Source organism: Phyllobates terribilis, unplaced genomic scaffold (assembly GCF_046119375.1).
Source record: "Phyllobates terribilis strain yellow unplaced genomic scaffold, ASM4611937v1 Scaffold_13__5_contigs__length_258822181, whole genome shotgun sequence".
Taxonomy (NCBI): Eukaryota; Metazoa; Chordata; class Amphibia; order Anura; family Dendrobatidae; genus Phyllobates; species Phyllobates terribilis.
This window is the reverse complement of record NW_027362773.1, coordinates 153,253,895-153,274,131: the sequence shown is the minus strand read 5'-3', so window position 1 is coordinate 153,274,131 and position 20,237 is coordinate 153,253,895. Positions and strand designations below refer to the sequence as shown.

Sequence of the window (20,237 nt, the reverse complement as noted above, 5' to 3'; positions counted from 1 at the left end):
AGCAGGCAGGAGCCAGGACAAGGGCAGGCCGGAGCCAAGGCGAGGGCAGGCCGGAGCGAGAGCAGGCCGGAGCCAGGGCGAGGGCAGGCCAGAGCTAGATCAGCCCAGAGCTAGGGCGAAGGCAGGACGGAACCAGAGCGAGAACAGGCCGGATCCAAGGCGAGGGCAGGCCAGAGCGCGATTAGGACGGAGCCAAGGCGAGGGCAGGCCAGAGCCAGAGTGATATCAGGCCGGAGCCAGAGCGAGAGCAGGCCGGAGCCATGGTCAAGGCAGGCCAGACCCAGAGCAAGAGCAGTCCGGAGCCAATGCGAAGGCAGGCCAGAGCAAGAGCAGGCCGGAGCCAAGGCAAGAGCAGGCCGGAGCCAAGGCAAGGGCAGGCCAGAGCCATTGCGAGATCAGGCCGAATCCAGAGCGAGGGCAGACCGGAGCCAAGGCGAGGGCAGGCCGAAGGGTGTGAGCAGGCAGGAGCGAGGGCGACGGCAGGCCGGAGCCAGGGTGAGAGCAGGCCAGAGCCAAGGCGAGGGCAGGCCGGAGCCAGGGCGAGGGCAGGCCAGAGCCACAGCGAGAGTAGGCCGGAGCCAAGGCGAAGGCATGCAAGACAGAGTGAGAGCAGGCCGGAGCCAGGGCGAGGGCAGGCCAGAGCCAGCGCGAGAGTAGGCCAGAGCCAAGGCAAGGGCAGGCCAGAGCAAGAGCGAGAGAACACAGTTTTAATTACCTGGCCTGTAGGTAACTGTTTTGAACAGCAAACCAGTGTCAAAAACTGTCCTGACACACTGAAAATTTTTTTTAATGGAGGCCAGAAATGTCAGTATTTTCTGAAAACGTATATGTGAGCCGTGTGACGGAGAAAACACGGTTTTAAGTAGATGGATTTTTTTGCGCTGTAATATGGAAAGGACCTGGCTGTATTCTGCAGTGCCAACAAGCAAATGGTGCAGAAAAACCGTGTTCTCTGGATTGCTTTTTAAGCAAATAATGAGGTTTAAGAGGCAAAAAAAATTATTCCTGGCCCCTGAGACCTGGGCCTATTTCCAGAAATATTTAACAGCAGCCAACAGAACTGGAATGGAGCCTCTTGTGCTATATGCTCTGCAGTCTGCTATATACACCTCCTGCCTATACACCCTGCCTGCCTGATATATCTCTGCAGATGGATTAGTCCTCAGAAAGACTGTTTGTTAAGTTGGATATGTGTAATGTACGGTTTTTCTCCCTACACTACCTAATACACGATCAAATCTCTTCCTGACAAAGAAGCAGCTCTCCCTACACTGTCTGATCTGGAGTGACTGTGACGAGCATGGCGGCGCCAGGTCTGATATAGACCTGATGACGCTGTGCGGCCAGCCAATCACTGTAATGCCCACAACCAACATGGCTACGGTATTACAGTGCATGGCAGGCAATCCCTGCATGTTCATTGGCTCTCTAAAGAGTGCCAAACATGCAGGGAGGGGACCCGAGTTCCCGCCCGAGCAACCCGGAAATACTCGCCGAGCTTGTCGAGCACCATGGTGCTCCGGCGAGTACCGAGTAGTGGCGAGCACGTTCGCTCATCACTAATCACAATGGATAAATATTACCTGTGGTCATATTGGAGCAGAAGGAAAAGAGGGCTACTGCACACCTCAATACCGTAAAAGCTCACACACAGCTCCCTATATACAGGGTGGTCCAAAAGTAGGTGGACAGAAAATAATAACATTTATTTTGATTTATATATAAAATTATATTTACTAACACAAGCATAACATTGACAATTAAATTTTATTCTGAACAATAATACAAAACCCCTTAAATTTTATCAACGCAGGTGCTCAAACTGTTTTCCATTACAATTTGCACAGCTTTGAAGTCTGCCTCTTACGCTTCGACAAACTTTTTTTGCACAAGTCTCTTTGGGTATTAATTTCTTGAAATGCATCTCTTATGTAATTTTTCAAATCACTGACACTTTTTGGTTTTCGACTATAAACTTTGTCTGTGAGGAATGAAAAGTGGAATCTGATTGGTTGCTAAGGGCAACTGAGCCAGTTTCACTTTACACCATGTTTGATAAACCTCCCCCTTCATAACCTTATTACACTTTCTGTGCACCTACTTTTGGACCACCCTATATAGTATGAGCTCCGGTTATCTCCTATATACAATATGAGCTCCAGCATAGCCCCCTATATATAGTATGAGCCCCATATAACCTCTCTATAAACAATATGAGCCCTCACATAGCCTCCTATATACAGTATGAGCCCCCATATAGCCTCCTATATACAGTATGAACCCCCATATAGCCTCCTACATTCAGTCTGAGCCCCCAAATAGCCTCCCACATTCAGTATGAGCCCCCACATAACCTCCCATATACAGTACGAACCCCCACACAGCCTCCATATATACAGTGTGAGCCCCACATAGCCTGCATATACAGTGTGTCCCATATATATAGCCTCCTATTTACAGTATGAGCCCCAAATAGCCTCATATATACAGCATAAGCCCCCCATAGCCTCCTATATGTAGCGCTGGCGTCCCTGCCCTCTGCTAGGCAGGGACGCTGCTCCCCTCACCGCTCTGCTCCGTGCCCGGCGTCCTCTCCCCGCTCTGCTGTCAGCGCGCGCTCCTTCCCGGCGTCCTCCTCCCGCTCTGCTCTCAGCACGCGCTCCTTCCCGGCCCCTGTGCTTAGGGCGCGCGCGCTCCCCTCCTCTTAAAGGGGCCGCGCGCGCCGTCCTAAGGAGTCCCCGGCCAATGGCCGGAGGACTTCATCATATATAAGGCACCTCCTCCAAAATGGAGGTGCCCGAGCAATGTTGTTTGCACCTGTGTCTCACCTGTGCTTCAGCCCTCAGGTCCCGTTGCCAGTTACCTGCCAGTTTCCTGCCAGTTACCTGCCTGATTCCTGCCTGAATACTTGTTACCTGTCTGCCAGTCTGAGGTCCGACGGTCTGCCTTACTACTCCTGTCAGTCTGTCTAAAGGACCAGCCTGCCCGCTCACCTGGGAGCGCACATCAGCTACCTGCCTACTTTCCTGAGGTCCGACGGTCTGCCTTACAACTCCGGTCAGTCTGTCTATGGACCAGCTTGCCCGCTCACCTGGGAGCGCTTCTCCGTTACCTGCCTGCTTGCCAGCCCGGAGGCTCCGTTGTCACGTGCTGTGACCATCAGCTACTTCAGACTCTTGTCCGCTCACCTGGGAGCGCTTCTCCGTTACCTGCCTGCTTGCCAGCCCGGAGGCTCCGTTGTCACGTGCTGTGACCATCAGCTACTTCAGACTCTTGTCCGCTCACCTGGGAGCGCTTCTCCGTTACCTGCCTGCTTGCCAGCCCTGAGGCTCCGTTGTCACGTGCTGTGACCATCAGCTACTTCAGAGACTCTTGTCCGCTCACCTGGGAGCGCTTCTCCGTTACCTGCCTGCTTGCCAGCCCGGAGGTTCCGCCGTCACGTGCCGTGACCACCTGTTATTCCAGAGACTCTCGCTTGCTCACCTGGGAGCACACATCGACCATCTGCCTGCTAGCCTACCCGGAGGCTCTGCCATCACAGGTCGTACCTACCCTTTACCCAGAGACTGCCCTGATCACTTGCCGTATCTCCCTGTCCGTTCATCCAGAGACTGCCACCCGCTCCCTTACAAGGGCCGCCCCCTTGTATAGTAGCTCAGAGGTTCCGCCTCCCAGACCCGTTACACTATATACCGCATGAGCACCACATAGCCTCTGTATATACAGCAGGAGCCCCCACATAGCCTACCTGTATATAGTGTGAGCCCCAAGGAGCCTCTTATATACAAGATGAGCCTTCACATAGCCTCCTATACACAGTATAAGCCCCCACATAGCCACCTACATACAGTATGAACCCCCACATAACCTCCTACATTCAGTATGAGCCCTCACATAGCCTCCTAATCTAGTATGTGCCCCCACATAGCTTCCTATATATAGCATGAGCCCCACATAGCCTCTGTATATACAGATTGAGCCCCAACATAGCCCCTTATATACAGTATGAGCCTCCACATGGGCTCCTATATACAGTATGAGCCCCACATAACCTTCATATATACAGTGTGAGCCCCACATAGCCTCCATCTATACAGTGTGAGCCCTACATAGCCTCCATATATACAGTGTGAGCCCCACATAGCCTCCATCTATACAGTGTGAACCCCACATAGCCTCCATATATACAGTGTGAGTCCCAAATAGCCCCCAATATACATACAAATATACCATATACATGAAAAAAAACAATAACACATACTCACCATATCATCATATGCATACTCATACTCATTAGGGCTTGTTCAAAAACACACCTACAGTGAGCTATCACACAATAAAAAAGCCTGATGTTTGTAGTGCATTTAATATTTACCTGTTGTCTTTTAGGCTACAGATGAAAAAATGCAGAAAAAAAAAGTAAATTAAAAAACTTTCTGGTTGCTGTGCACTCTGCTGATAGCACACTGTCACAGCATGGGTTGCGAGCACCCAGGACAAGACAAGTATATGCCCCCTAACCCGTGAACCAATAGCACTCCGTGAGTCCTTTCCAAAAGCCCAGTATTGCACGTGTATTGTAATTTAAGGAAAATACTGATGTAATTATACTTTGCAATTTCATTTCTTAATTTTTTTTCTGTTTTTTTGCTGAAGTCATCTCTCGAATTTTAAAAATATAAAACGCAATACATTATTTTATTTGTATGCTTTCTATTTTCTTAATACATTTTTTATAGAACAATGTTATTACCTTAGCCCTATTCCTAGCCCTAACCATTAGCTTAATCCTAAACCAGTCTCTTGACCTGCTTGTAACACTAGTTCGGGTTAGTAAAAATGTAAAACTATAAAAGCAGCTCTATGTAATAAATGAAGACCGTGTTGAGTAGCAAAGCGAATGCCCACCCAACGCTATTTATGCAGAACGCAGAAGGGGAGATGAGTTTGCCAGTGGCTGCTGGTCTACATAAGCAAAGATGGAAATTACAAAGCTTAGTATAATGAAGTGAGCTTTCTCATATAAGTCTCTGCCTAAGCAGAGCACAACAGCCTATGGCAAACTCATCTCAAGTGGTTCCCTCTACGTAGACAGAGACTGGGACAACAGAAAATGAGTAGAGAATGAATGAACACTGCTTATATGCACTGCACATGAGTAGAGCTACCTTCAATAATGTATTGCTCATTTTCTGTCATCTTGGTCACTGCTTATACATAGCACTGAAGTCAAAATGAGTTTGTCATAGACTTCTGCGCTCTGCATAGACAGCAATCAAAACAAACATTTGTCATTTCAGCCGCTGCTTATGCTGAGTACAGCAGTGGATGAGAAATTCATCTTGTTTGCTTTGTTTGTAGCCACTCGATACAAATAATATAGAGATCTCAACTGTTTCTCAATAAGTACAATGGTCAGGTATGTAGTTCATTGATGTGGATAAATAATAATACAGCATATTGTTAAAATGGGCCCTAAAATCCTAAAATTATCTGTGAGATAATACTGAAGTGATAGAAATGGAAAAGATAAAGTTTCAACTAACTAAAAACAGTAGAACAAAAACCGATTTAATTTTATTACAACCCTTATATCAAACTGATAGATTCCCATACTTATACTGTAGCATATACCTTGGAATCTTATTGGTCAGTTACTGATCACATGACCAGTTCCATCCAGGTGCCTGTGCGCTCAGTTGACAGTTGAGGAAAGTGACAGTTGGAGTTGACTGGTGATAGTGAAGAAGTTGTCTGCGGACTGTGAGCAAATCTATGATATGGAAAAAGAGGAGATTGTAGGGAAGAAGAGAGAGAGAAAAAGAAGACACTTGGACTCATCGGCTGATGAGGAGTCTTCAATCAAAAAATCCAAATGGAGAGGAAGAAAGGGTAAAAAAAAAGACTCGGGACGAAAGATGTCTCCTACCCCAGAGATGGAGCGAGAGGATGAGGACGTCATTGCCCAGAGTGAAGGATTGAAGAACAGAAGACATTTGGGCTCATCGGCTGATGAGAAGCCTTCTATCAAAAAGCCCCAAAGGAAGGGAAAAAAGAGGAAAAAACCAGACTCAGGACGGAAGATGTCTCCCACCCCAGAGATGGCGCAAGCAGATGAAGACATCATTGTCCAGAGAAAATTACCGAAGAACAGAAGAATCAGCCTGGACTGTTCAGAGGAAGGAAAGACACCATCAATCCAGGCCAATAGCCAGAAGAAAGAAGACGTGGGAGGCTCAGGTAAAAAGAGAAATGTAACTAGTAATTATAGGGAACGTTATTGTGCATGTTTTATACCTCCACATGTAATCCAGGGATAAAGTCACCAAAATGATTCCAAATCTACCTTTATAATAAAAAATTACAAAAAACAGTTTTATATTTGAGCAGATGATTATAGTTGTTCTAGGCAGTTTACCAATACAAAGTGGTCAGAGTTATCTGTTCCAAAATCATGGTGAAATGTTCTTCTCATTGTGTAATGTCCAGGTTCAGTTCTGCCGAAATTTACCACAAGACATGGAAAATGCTGACACCTTTTCAAAGGGAATCTGACAGCAGTTTTATGGTACCCTATATGAGAGCAGCATGATATAGGGGCAGAGACCCTTCTACCAAGCATGTACTATTCATTGGATTGCATGGTATAATTTTGACAAAATCACAGTTTTCTCTGCTACAAATTTACCAGTTCTCTGAATGCTGAGCTCTGTATAACCCAGCTAACAACACTGATTGGCAGCTTTCTGTGTGTGTATCCTGTGCATAGTCAGAAAACTCCCAATCAGTGGTGGGGGTGGGGTTATACAGAGCTCATGAATATAGATAACTACCTGGCAGCAGTAGTGATAATCTCCTGCTGATAAAACTGTGATTTTATCAAAACTACAGCAAGCATCTCAATGAGTGAAACATTTATCTCTGTATATTATATATCTATATCTCTATATATATTATATCTCAGATTAGGTTTCAAAACCTTGGTGACATAGTACCTTTAAGTGCTGCAGTGCCTCAAATAAAATAAAAAACACATACCTCCTGGAATAGCGCCATTCCAACGATGTTGGCACTGAGGTAAATATGAAGTGTTTTTACTTTATTTGGGGCACTGTAGCATTCCAGAAGGGGTTGACATGTAGTGGACAACCCCTTAAATGACTTTCTGCAGAAAACGGTCCCAAAAAGTTGCCAAATTTGTGCAAATGTTAGAATGTTGCAATCTCCTTCTCTACTCCCCTCTTATTGCCTCTTCCCACAATCGCATACAAGATGTCTCCAGTGCATCCCCCCTACTCTGGAAAGCTCTACCTCAACACATCCGACTCTCGCCTACTGTGGAAACCTTCAGAAGGAACATGAAGACCGACCTCTTCCGACAAGCCTACACCCTGCAGTAACCACCGCTCCACCACATCGCTGCATGACAGGCTCTACCCTCACCTACTGTATCCTCACCCATCCCTTTGTAGACTGTGGCCCTCGCGGGTAGGGTCCTCTCTCCTCCTGGACCAGTCGCTAACTTGTATTGTTCATGATTATTGTACTTGTCTTTACTATGTATACACCTTCTCACATGTAAAGCGACAGGGAATAAATGGCGCCATAATAATAGAGAATAATAATAATCCTAGTGATACGTGTAAAGGATTGTCGTCTCTTTTTAGGTTTATTTCATGAGTATTGCAGTTGCTTCTCAGCACCGTACGCCGTACAATTAGAAATCCTTGTGTCTGCCTTGTGTACCTGCTGTAGCAGATGTGCCATGTCTGCGTTATCCGCCATATTGAGCTCTTCTCCTATATGGTTCCTGTAATGCGGAGCACATCACCCATATTGCTAGATTCTTATCAATTGTTCTTGATCCCATCTCCTGACAGCAGTGATAGATCGGTGACATGGAGCTGCTGTCCCCTGATGTATAATGTGGAGTCTCAGAGCATCATTATTTATCAAAACTGTTCATTACATTGTCTTTGTTGTCCATAGCAACCAACCAGAGCTCAGCTTTCATTTCTCAACCTGCTTTGGTAAAATGAAAGCTGATTTCTGATTGGTTGTTTGGGGAAATAGACACTCCTACTGTAAGGCTGTGTGCACACAATGCTTTATGCTGCTTTTTTTTTCAGTGCAGATTTGTCACAAAACCTGAAGGATTTCCTGATGCCAGCAAAGTGAATGAGAATCCTGAAGTCTCATTCACACGTTGCTTATTTTTGACTTGCAGATTTGGTGCAGACTTAACCCCTTCACTCCACAGCTAATTTCCGCTTTTGTGTTTCTATTTTTTCACCCCCTTCTTCCCAGAGCCATAACAATTTTTTTGTCCACATAGACATATGAGGGCTTATTTTTTTGCGGGACGAGTTTTACTTTTGAATGACACCATTCATTTCACCACTAGTGTACTGGAAAAAGGGAAACAATTCCAAGTGCAGTGAAATTGTGAAAAAAAAATGCAATATGACATTGTTTTTTGGGAATTGTGTTTACATATTGTAGTAAAAATTACCTTGCAATATTATTCTCCTCATCAATACGATTACGGCAATACCCAACATGTCCAGTTTTTAATTATTTTAGTGGTGAAAAAATTCTGAAGTTTGGCCCCCCAAATTTTTAGGGTTGTACATAAAGTACTTTTTGCTGCTATTTAAACGATATATACTTCCCATATTCCTACTTATGTACATACCCTATGTTTGATTATATAGTTGTGGTATTTTACCACTAATGAGCATATTCATTCTACTGCCCTATCAATGGAATAACAATTATGCATATACTTACCCCAAGTGCCACCTTTGTTTGGGTACCCTTTGCCCATTTTTTGACTTTCATTATTATTTATTTTAATTCATAAATATATTCCATCTATATATCGTTGTAACGTGCTATTTCTCTTTGGCACAATTGTTCTTGGGCGCTCAACATTTATACTTTATTTTGTCTGTGGTCTAATTTTTGTGGAACTGCAGGGACTAAAAAAACGATTCCACATATGTGTATTTTTTTTTAATATCTTTACTTTCAATGGGGCAAAGAGGGGTGATTTGAACTTTTTATTTTTTTACATTTTTTTAACCAACTAACAGCATATCAAACAAAGGGTATAACCATATAATTTGCATAAAAAACCCTTAACATGCAACCTTTATTAAAGATAATTAAAATTATCCATACAAAGAAATAATCTGAAGATCAAAGTGAAAAATAATGAATGTGCAGAATTAGTCTGCTCCTATTGTCCCCTATGATGATCATTCCTGACTGCAGGGGTTGGCACCCTAAATATAGTACGACAATGGCGCCCCCACTCACAAGTCGTCTATCCCTCAAAGTCCCTATAAGTCCCTGGAAACAACAGTGAGCAATAGATTAGGGCTAATATGATAATATAAACCTAGAAAATTATATCTATAAATTAGGCAACAAGAGTATATTGTAAAATATGTATCTCTTTATTAAATCGATTAAAAACACAAAACATGTTATACATGTTATAAAAAATTATGTGGAGGGGAAAGAAAAGGGTGGAAAGGAATAAAATTATGTTACAGGGCGAAGGAGATGAGTGTGCACTCCATGCTACATACAGGGAATACCAATTCAAAAAGGTCAATATATGATAAATTGCATAGAATTTTATTATACATTACATCATAATCAAGTTTACACTGTGTTCCAAATTATTATGCAAATAATATTTTCTCAGATTTTCCCAAATTACCTATATGAATTGCAGTCATTGTAATTTTCCAGTCAAATAACTATTAGAGTACAATTGAAAGGTTTTTGTACAAACTGCCTATGATAACAGTATATTTTTAAAAAAATAAAATACTCAAAATGCATGTTCCAAATTATTATGCAAAGCAGAGTTTTCAACCTTTTCATTTTAATAAAGAACAAAAAAATGGTCATTTTTGAAATTCTAAGCATTAGCAGGTTATTACAAACTGAAATCAAACAGTTTTCAACTCAAAACTTTATTCTAGGTGATGTTACATTTGCACATAGGATCCCTTGTTCGAAATGAGCTTCTGAACTCTCTCGTCCATTGAATTTGTCAGGTTTTGGATGGTTTCTGCTTTAATTGTTTTGCATGAGGACAGAATACCCTCCCAGAGCTGTTGCTTAGATGTGAACTGCCTCCCGCCATCATAGACACTCCTTTTGATGATGCTCCAGAGGTTCTCAATGGGGTTGAGGTCAGGGGAGCATGGCTGCCACACCATAAGTTTGTCCCCTTTTATGCCCATAGCAGCCAGAGATGCAGATGTGTTATGTGCAGCATGAGACGGGGCATTATCATGCATGAAATGATCTCGATGGTCCAGATGGATGGAGTGGAGGATGGCTGGTTGATGGACACCCCATGCAAACACGGCTACGGCGCTAACAAGGAGGAGGTGGAGTAATGTTTTGGGCTGGAATCATGGGGAGAGAGATTGTCGGCCCTTTTAGGATCCCTGAAGGGGTAAAGATGAACTCCATAATGTATGCTGAGTTTCTCAAACAGCACTTCCTTCCATGGTTCAAGAAGAAGAACCGTGCATTCCGCAGCAAGATCATTTTCATGCATGATAATGCCCCGTCTCATGCTGCACATAACACATCTGCATCTCTGGCTGCTATGGGCATAAAAGGGGGTGCGTCTTATAGTCCAAATGTTGGGGAGGTATATACAATACAGACCAAAAGTTTGGACACACCTTGTCATTTATAGATTTTTCTGTATTTTCTTGAATATGAAAATTGAACATTCACTCTGAAGGCATCAAAACTATGAATTAACACATGTGGAATTATATACTTAACAAAAAAGTGTGAAACAACTGAAAATATGTCTTATATTCTAGGTTCTTCAAAGTAGCCACCTTTTGCTTTGATGACTGCTTTGCACACTCTTGATGAGCTTCAAGAGGTAGTCACTGGAAATGGTCTTCCAACAATCTTGAAGGAGTTCCCAGAGATGCTTAGCACTTGTTGGCCCCTTTGCCTTCACTCTGCGGTCCAGCTCACCCCAAACCATCTCGATTGGGTTCAGGTCTGGTGACTGTGGAGGCCAGGTCATCTCGCATAGCACCCCATCTCTTTCTTGGTCAAATAGCCCTTACACAGCCTGGAGGTGTGTTTGGGGTCATTGTCCTGTTGAAAAATAAATGATGGTCCAAATAAACGCAAACCGGATGGAATAGCATGCCACTGCAAGATGCTGTGGTAGCCATGATGGTTCAGTATGCCTTCAATTTTGAATAAATCCCCAACAGTATCACCAGCAAAGCACCCCCACACCATCACACCTCCTCCTCCATGCTTCACGGTGGGAACCAGGCATGTAGAGTCCATCTGTTCACCTTTTCTGCATTGCACAAAGACACGGTTGGAACCAAAGATCTCAAATTTGGACTCATCAGACCAAAGCACAGATTCCCACTGGTCTAATGTCCATTCCTTGTGTTCTTTAGCCCAAATAAGTCTCTTCTGCTTGTTGCCTGTCCTTCGCAGTGGTTTCCTAGCAGCTATTTTACCATGAAGGCCTGCTGCACAAAGTCTCTTCTTAACAGTTGTTGAAGAGATGTGTCTGCTCCTAGAACTCTGTGTGGCATTGACCTGGTTTCTAATCTGAGCTGCTGTTAACCTGCAATTTCTGAGGCTGGTGACTCAGATAAACTTAGCCTCAGAAGCGGAGGTGACTCTTGGTCTTCCTATCCTGGGGCGGTCCTCATGTGAGCCAGTTTCTTTGTAGTGCTTGATGGTTTTTGCAACTGCATTTGGGGACACTTTCAAAGTTTTCCCAATTTTTCGGACTGACTGACCTTCATTTCTTAAAGTAATGATGGCCACTCGTTTTTCTTTACTTAGCTGCATTTTTCTTGCCATAATACAAATTCTAACATAGGACTATCAGCTGTGTATCCACCAGACTTCTGCACAACACAACTGATGGTCCCAACCCCATTTATAAGGCAAGAAATCCCTCTTATTAAACCTGACCGGGCACACCTGTGAAGTGAAAACCATTTCCGGTGACTACCACTTGAAGCGCATCAAGAGAATGCCAAGAGTGTTCAAAGCAGTCATCAAAGCAAAAGGTGGCTACTTTGAAGAACCTAGAATATAAGACATATTTTCAGTTGTTTCACACTTTTTTGTTAAGTATATAATTCCACATGTGTTAATTCATAGTTTTGATGCCTTCAGTGTGAATGTACAATTTTCATAGTCATGAAAATACAGAAAAATCTTTAAATGAGAAGGTATGTCCAAACTTTTGGTCTGTACTGTATATACATTGTGTGGGGTACGGGGGGAGTGGTAGCGGCGGAGGAGCGGGGCACAGGAGGCAGCTGCCTCCCGCTGCTGCCTACACTGTCCCCGCTGCTAAAGAAAATTAATATTCACTGCTCCTCACCCCCATGGGGCGTGGGGAGCACTGAATATTCATGCTCCTTAATAGTGGCACACAGTGTAGCCGCAGCGCGGCTCCTGCTGATGCCGGAATCGCCTGTGCCCGCTGTAAAAGGGCATGAATATTAAACCTCTCTCCATGCCCATGGGCGTGGGGAGGGGTGAATATTCATGTCTTTTTATAAGCTGGCACACGCAATAGCCCGGCAGCAGCAGGAGCCGTGCTGCGGCTACGCTGTGTGGCGGATATTAAGGAGCATGAAGTCACTGCTCCCCGCGCACACAGTCCCGGTGTGGGGAGCAGTGACTTCCGGCAGCTGATCTCTCTCCTTGTGAGCCGTGCATGGCAGTGACGCTGCGCTTGAGGAGAGAAGAAAGGTGAGTAGGAGTGTTTATTTTTTTATGTACAGCCTGGTGGGGATTAGGGGGACCATGCATACTAGGATAAGGATGAGGGGGCCATACATACAAGGGTAAGGCTGAGGGGTGCCATGCATACCAGGATAACGCTGAGGGGAGCAGACATAACAGGATAAAGATGAGGGGGCCATACATACCAGGATAAGGATGAGGGGCCATACATGCCAGGATAAGGATGAGGGGTGCCATGCATACCAGGATAGGGATTAGGGGTGCCATGCATAGCAGGATAGGGATTAGGGGCGCCATGCATACCAGGATAAGGATTAGGGGTGCCATGCATACCAGGACAGGGATGAGGGGTGCCATGCATACCAGGACAGGGATGAGGGGTGCCATGCATACCAGGATGGGGATGAGGGGTGCCAGGCATACCAGGATGGGGATTGCTGTGCCATGCATACCAGGATGGGGATGAGGGGTGCCATGCATACCAGGATAGGGATGAGGGGTGCCATGCATACCAGGATAAGGATGAGGGGTGCCATGCATACCAGGATGGAGAGATTCCAGGCATACCAGGATGGGGATGGGGACCACGTATAAAAAGAAGGGGGGGGCATATATACCAGGATGGGGGATATTGTCAGAATTGGGGGACATTACCCCTATACCAGTGTCAGCAGAAGACCCCCTCCCCCTTAAAAGTGCATCATGAACACATTTTTTGCTTACAGTTTTTTTATTTTCCTCCTCTAAAACCTAGGTGCATCTTATAGTCCGGTGCGTCTTATAGTCCGAAAAATGCGGTATTTCTATGTCCAAAAAAAATACTATTCATCCAATGGATATAATCCAAGAAATATGCATAATGCATGTTATATACCGTATTTTCGGACTATAAGACAAAATTTTAGAGGAAAGTGGGGGGGGGTACGTCTTATAGTCTGAATGTGGGGTATGTATATATACAAAAAAAAAAAAAAGTGTGAAACAACTGAAAATATGTCTTATATTCTAGGTTCTGCAAAGTAGCCACCTTTTGCTTTGATGACTGCTTTGCACACTCTTGGCATTCTCTTGATGAGCTTCAAGAGGTAGTCACCGGAAATGGTCTTCCAGCAATCTTGAAGGAGCTCCCAGAGATGCTTAGCACTTGTTGGCCCTTTTGCCTTTACTCTGCGGTCCAGCTCACCCCAAACCATCTCGATTGGGTTCAGGTCTGGTGGCTGTGGAGGCCAGGTCATCTGGCGTAGCACCCCATCACTCTCTTTATTGGTCAAATAGCCCTTACACAGCCTGGAGGTGTGTTTGGGGTCATTGTCCTGTTGAAAAATAAATGATGGTCCAACTAAACTCAAACCGGATGGAATAGCATGCTGCTGCAAGATGCTGTGGTAGCCATGCTGGTTCAGTATGCCTTCAATTTTGAATAAATCCCCAACAGTGTCACCAGCAAAGCACCCCCACATCATCACACCTCCTCCTCCATGCTTCACGGTGGGAATCAGGCATGTAGAGTCCATCCGTTCACCTTTTCTGCGTCGCACAAAGACACGGTGGTTGGAACCAAAGATCTCAAATTTGGACTCATCAGACCAAAGCACAGATTTCCACTGGTCTAATGTCCGTTCCTTGTGTTCTTTAGCCCAAACAAGTCTCTTCTGCTTGTTGCCTGTCCTTAGCAGTGATTTCTTAGCAGTTATTTTACCATGAAGGCCTGCTGCACAAAGTCTCCTCCTAACAGTTATTGTAGAGATATGTCTGCTGCTAGAACTCTGTGTGGCATTGACCTGGTCTCTAATCTGAGCTGCTGTTAACCTGCGATTTCTGAGGCTGGTGACTCGAATAAACTTACCCTCAGAAGCAGAGGTGACTCTTGGTCTTCCTTTCCTGGGGCGGTCCTCATGTGAGCCAGTTTCTTTGTAGTGCTTGATGGTTTTTGCAACTGCACTTGGGGACACTTCCAAAGTTTACCCAATTTTTCGGACTGACTGACCTTCATTTCTTAAAGTAATGATGGCCACTCGTTTTTCTTTACTTAGCTGCTTTTTCATGCCATAATACAAATTCTAACAGTCTATTCAGTAGGATTATCAGCTGTGTCATCAAAGCAAAAGGTGGCTACTTTGAAGAACCTAGAATATAAGACATATTTTCAGTTGTTTCACACTTTTTTGTTAAGTATATAATTCCACATGTATTAATTCATAGTTTTGATGCCTTCAGTGTGAATGTACAATTTTCATAGTAATGAAAATACAGAAAAATGTTTAAATGAGAAGGTGTGTCCAAACTTTTGGTCTGTACTGTATATATACTGTGGCTGGTGAGGGGTGTGGGGGGAGCGGCAGCAGCGGAGGAGCGGGGCACAGGAGGAAGGAGCCGCCTGCTGTAGCCTACACTGTGCCCGCTACTAAAGAAAATGAATATTCACTGCTCCCCACGCCCATGGGCGTGTGGAGCACTGAATATTAATTTTCCTTACTAGCCGGCACACAGTGCAGCTGCAGCACAGCTCCTGCTGCGGCCGGGCGATCGCGTGTGCCTGCCCATGGCCGTGGAGAGGGGTGAATTTTTATGCTCTCTAATAGCGAGCAAATGCGATTGATTGCCTGGCAGCAGCAGGAGCCGCGCTGCGGCTACACTATGTGTCGGCTATTAAGGAGAATGAAGTTCCTGATCCCCACGCACACAGTCCCGGCGTGGGAGCAGTGACTATTCCCGCAGTTCATCTCTATTTGTGAGGGCGCATAGCAGTCATGCACGGCTCATACGGTGAGATCAGTGCTGGCAAACAGGACGCAGCGATGGAGCAGAGGGGAGGAAGGTGAGTAGAAGTGTTTATTTCTTTTGTGCATACCAATATAGGGATGAGGGGTGCCATGCATACCTGGAAGAGGGATGAGGGGAGTCAAGCATACCAGGAAGAGGGATGAGGGGGGGCTTTGTATACCAGGATAGGGATGAGGGGTGCCATGCATACCAGGATGGGTGATTGGGGTGCCATGCATGCCAGGATAGGGATGAAGGGTGCCATGCATACCAGGATTGGGATGAGGAGTGCTATGCATGCCAGGAAGAGGGATACCATGCATACCAGGATAGGGATGAGGGGTGCCATGCATACCAGAATAAGGATGAGGGATACCATGCATACCAGGATAGGGATGAGGGGTGCCATGCATACCAGGATAAGGATTAGGGGTGCCATGCATACCAGGTTGAGGGGTGCCATGCATACCAGGATATGGATGAGGGGTACCATGCATACCAGGATAAGGATGAGGGATGCCATGCATACCAGGATGAGGGGTGCAATGCATACCAGGATGGGGATCAGGCATGCCATGCATACCAGGATGGATGGGTGCCATGCATACCAGGATGAGGGGTGCCTTGCATACCATGATGGAGATCAGGGGTGCCATGCATACCAGGGTGGGGATTAAGGGTGCTATGCAAACCAGGATGGAGGGGTGCCATGCATACCAGAATGGAAAGATGCCATACATACCAGGATGGAGGTGTGCCATGCCAACCATGATGGAGGGGTACCATGCATACCAGGATGGGGTTGAAGGTTCCATGCATACCAGGATGGGGAATTGGAGTGCCATGCATACCAGGAGGGGGGAAAGGGGTGATATGCATACCAGGATGGGGGATTAGGATGCCATGCTTGCCAGGATGGGTGTGGGGCCACTTATAATAGGAAGGGGGGGGGCATATATACAAGGATGGGTGATATTAACAGAATTGGGGGACATTACCCCTATAACAGTGTCAGCAGCAGATGCTCTCCCCCTTAACAGTGCATGATGACCACATTTTTTTTTCTATTTTCCTCCTCTAAAACCCAGGTGCGTCCTATGGACAGGTGCGTCTCATAGTCCAAACAATACGGTATTATGTCTGTAGATATCCAAACATAATTCCACTGTTAATGCACAAAAATCTGCTATTTATAAAATGAATTTTATCCAAAAAGTGCATTGTGCATGATATATATATATATATATATATATATGTGTGCATATCCAAATGGATTTAAATTATTTAAGCAAAAAGGAAAATGTATATATGTATGGAACTATGCCTATCCAAATCATAGGATGAACAGTAAAAGTGATCACCATGCAATATCAAATGTCATAATGCAAAAAAGAATACAGAAATAAGTTCATAAAAAGTTACATTTGTGCATATTATTACGTACTGTCCAAAGGCACATCATCACCCCTTCCACATGCTTCAACGCACGTTTCGCTACCGATTCATTAGGAAGTGAGGTGGAGGAGGAAGAGGCGATGTTTCATAGGGTGATTACAGCTGTGGTTACTTACAAATCAAGGACGCCATATTATCGGACGCCTCTACTGTCCCACGCGTCCGGATAGCCGTCCCGTCTGCGACCGAATGTGCATCACCGAAACACGAGCAAAGGTCGCAGTTCAACGAAAACATCCCAGTATCGGGTACGAGAGCACACCGGAGCATGCGCAGTGTGGCGCACAGCGACCCTGCAGCCATATTAGAAAAGGGCAAAAGTGCGGGTCAGCATCAAAGTCTAAATATAATTATACGTGCCAAAATAGAATTGTATGAAATATAGAAAAAGTTCTATATATAATATAGTTAATGCGTGCATACACAATATTGTTGCTTATATAATGTGTATATGTAAAAGTGAATAAACACACTATAAACTCTCTATATGTATATGATATAGGTGAATAGTTTGCTTAATTATCCTATGCAGCGCATGTGTAATATAACACACAGCGAAAGCACAACCTGGTTAAAACAGAGCAAAGATGGAAACAAGCCGACCATAATAAACTATGTGTGTATGTATTAAAATGTTGGTTCTTGTATGAACCCATAAAAATATGTCATATACAAATGAATACATCTAATTACCTTGTGTATATATAGAGGTGAATGAATATACTAGAAGCTATCTCCATGTGATAATTTAATATCCTTAATTCAATGTGTAAGTGTATGTGAGTGATAGTTATATATGTGTATATAGGAAAAATAAAAAAGCATAAAATATAATAATAAAATATATGTGAAAAAGAGATGTGGTCATGTTAGAGAGAATAATACAAAAACTATATATCTGATGTTGTACTTAGTGATGGAATACATGTGAAACTGTATGGCTGTTCGGGCGATGATGATACAAACAGTCCTCCAATCTGAAAGATATAATAAAAATTAATATGCACATATAGATTGATCCCACCCTAATAACTCCTATCCCATAAACTTATATCTCCACTAACTCATAAACCACCATTAATATATACAATAAAGCCAACAATACATGTATATATGTTTATTCAATCAAATTCACTATGATATATATTGATTATATGATTCGATTGATAATAAGGACAAGACACTGAAGATGAGAATATACCAAAAATCCTAGTGTATACTTAAAGAAAACTCGAAAATCCCCACTGTTCATTTAACCCTCTGGGGGTCATACTTCTTAGAGTGGTGATCCATTTACTTTTTTATTTATTATTTATTTGTTCAATCTGGGCCAGCTTTTTGGCTAGATTTTCCCTCCTATTCCCAGGATACAGACGGGCAATCCCTTTGACACGTAAGAGATGACATTGATGAGGGTAGCAATTCCGAAACTGTCTCGCCAAAGGTTTAGGTTGAGAAATAGCACCCACCTCATCTTGACAGATTTTCTCCGCTGCCCTAATATTTTTGATGTGTTCCAAAGCTCCCGAGTTGTCATACCAATATAGATGAGTCCACAGAAACATGTGGCTTGATAGATGACCATAGATGTTCTACAATTAATGAAATACAGAATCTTGTAAGCCAACTCACCCATCGAATCCTGAAAGGTATCAGTTTTTTCAATATATCTGCACTCTTTGCAGTTGCCACACTTCCATGTGCCAAATTTGGGGCCCTTTGAGCCAAATATACATTGCTCAAAAAAATAAAGGGAACACTTAAACAACAGAATATAACTCCAAGTAAATTAAACTTCTGTGAAATAAAACTGTCCACTTAGGAAGCAACACTGATTGACAATCAATTTCACATGCTGTTGTGCAAATGGAATAGACAATAGATGGAAATAATTGGCAATTATAAAGACACCCTCAATAAAGGAGTGGTTCAGCAGGTGAGGACCGCAGACCACATCTCAGTACCAATGCTTTCTGGGCTGATGTTTTCGTCACTTTTGAATGTTGGTTGTGCTTTCACACTTGTAGTAGCATGAGACGGACCCTACAACCCACAGAAGTTGCTCAGGTAGTGCAGCTCATCCAGGATGGCACATCAATGCGAGCTGTGGCAAGAAGGTTTGCTGTGTCTGTCAGTGTAGTGTCCAGAGGCTGGAGGTGCTACCAGGGGACAAGCCAGTACACCAGGAGACATGGAGGGGGCCGTAGAAGGGCAACAACCCAGCAGCAGGACTGCTACCTACGCCTTTGTGCAAGGAGGAACAGAAGGAGCACTACTAGAGCCCTGCAAAATGACCTCCAGCAGGCCACAAAAGTGCATGTGTCTGCACAAATGGTTAGAAACCGACTCCATGAGGGTGGTATGAGGGCCCGACGTCCACAGATGGGGGTTGTGCTCACAGCCCAACACCGTGCAGGATGCTTGGCATTTGCCACAGAACGCCATGATTGGCAAAGTCACCACTGGCGCCCTGTGCTCTTCACAGATGAAAGCAGGTTCACACTGAGCACATGTGACAGACGTGACAGAGTCTGGAGACGCCGTGGAGAGCGATCTGCTGCCTGCAACATCCTTCAGCATGACCGGTTTGTCAGTAGATTAGTAATGGAGTGGGGTGGCATTTCTTTGGAGGGCCGCACAGCCCTCCCTGTGCTCGTCAGAGGTAGCCTGACTGCCATTAGGTACCGAGATGAGATCCTCAGACCTCTTGTGAGACCATATGCTGGTGCGGTTGGCCCTGGGTTCCTCCTAATGCAGGACAATGCCAGACCTCATGTGGCTGGAGTGTGTCAGCAATTCCTGCAAGATGAAGGCATTGAAGCTATGGACTGGCCCGTCCATTCCCCAGACCTGAATCCGATTGAGTACATCTGGGACATCATGTCTCGCTCCATCCACCAACGTCACGTTGCACCACAGACTGTCCAAGAGTTGGCGGATGCTTTAGTCCAGGTCTGGGAGGAGATCCCACAGGAAACCATCTGCAACCTCATCAGGAGCATGCCCAGGCGTTGTAGGGAGGTCATACAGGCACGTGGAGGCCACACACAATACTGAGCCTCATTTTGACTTGTTTTAAGGACATTACATCAAAGTTGGATCAGTCTGTAGTGTGTTTTTCCTCTTTAATTTGGGGGGTGACTCCAAATCCAGGCCTCCATTGGTTAATAAGTTTGATTTCCATTTATGATGTTTGTGTGATTTTGTTGTCAGCACATTCAACTTTGTACAGA

General features: G+C 44.6%; 1 long non-coding RNA gene across 1 annotated transcript in view; it reads left to right on the top strand.

Moving 5' to 3' along the window:
- The window catches only part of LOC141174612 (uncharacterized), a 103,698-nt gene extending 99,442 nt beyond the window's left edge, over positions 1-4,256 (top strand). Inside the window, exon 4 of the long non-coding RNA XR_012252925.1 lies at positions 2,840-4,256. This is a non-coding gene — a long non-coding RNA (uncharacterized lncRNA). The remainder of the gene's footprint in view (positions 1-2,839) is intronic.
- The last annotated feature ends 15,981 nt before the right edge of the window (positions 4,257-20,237 follow it).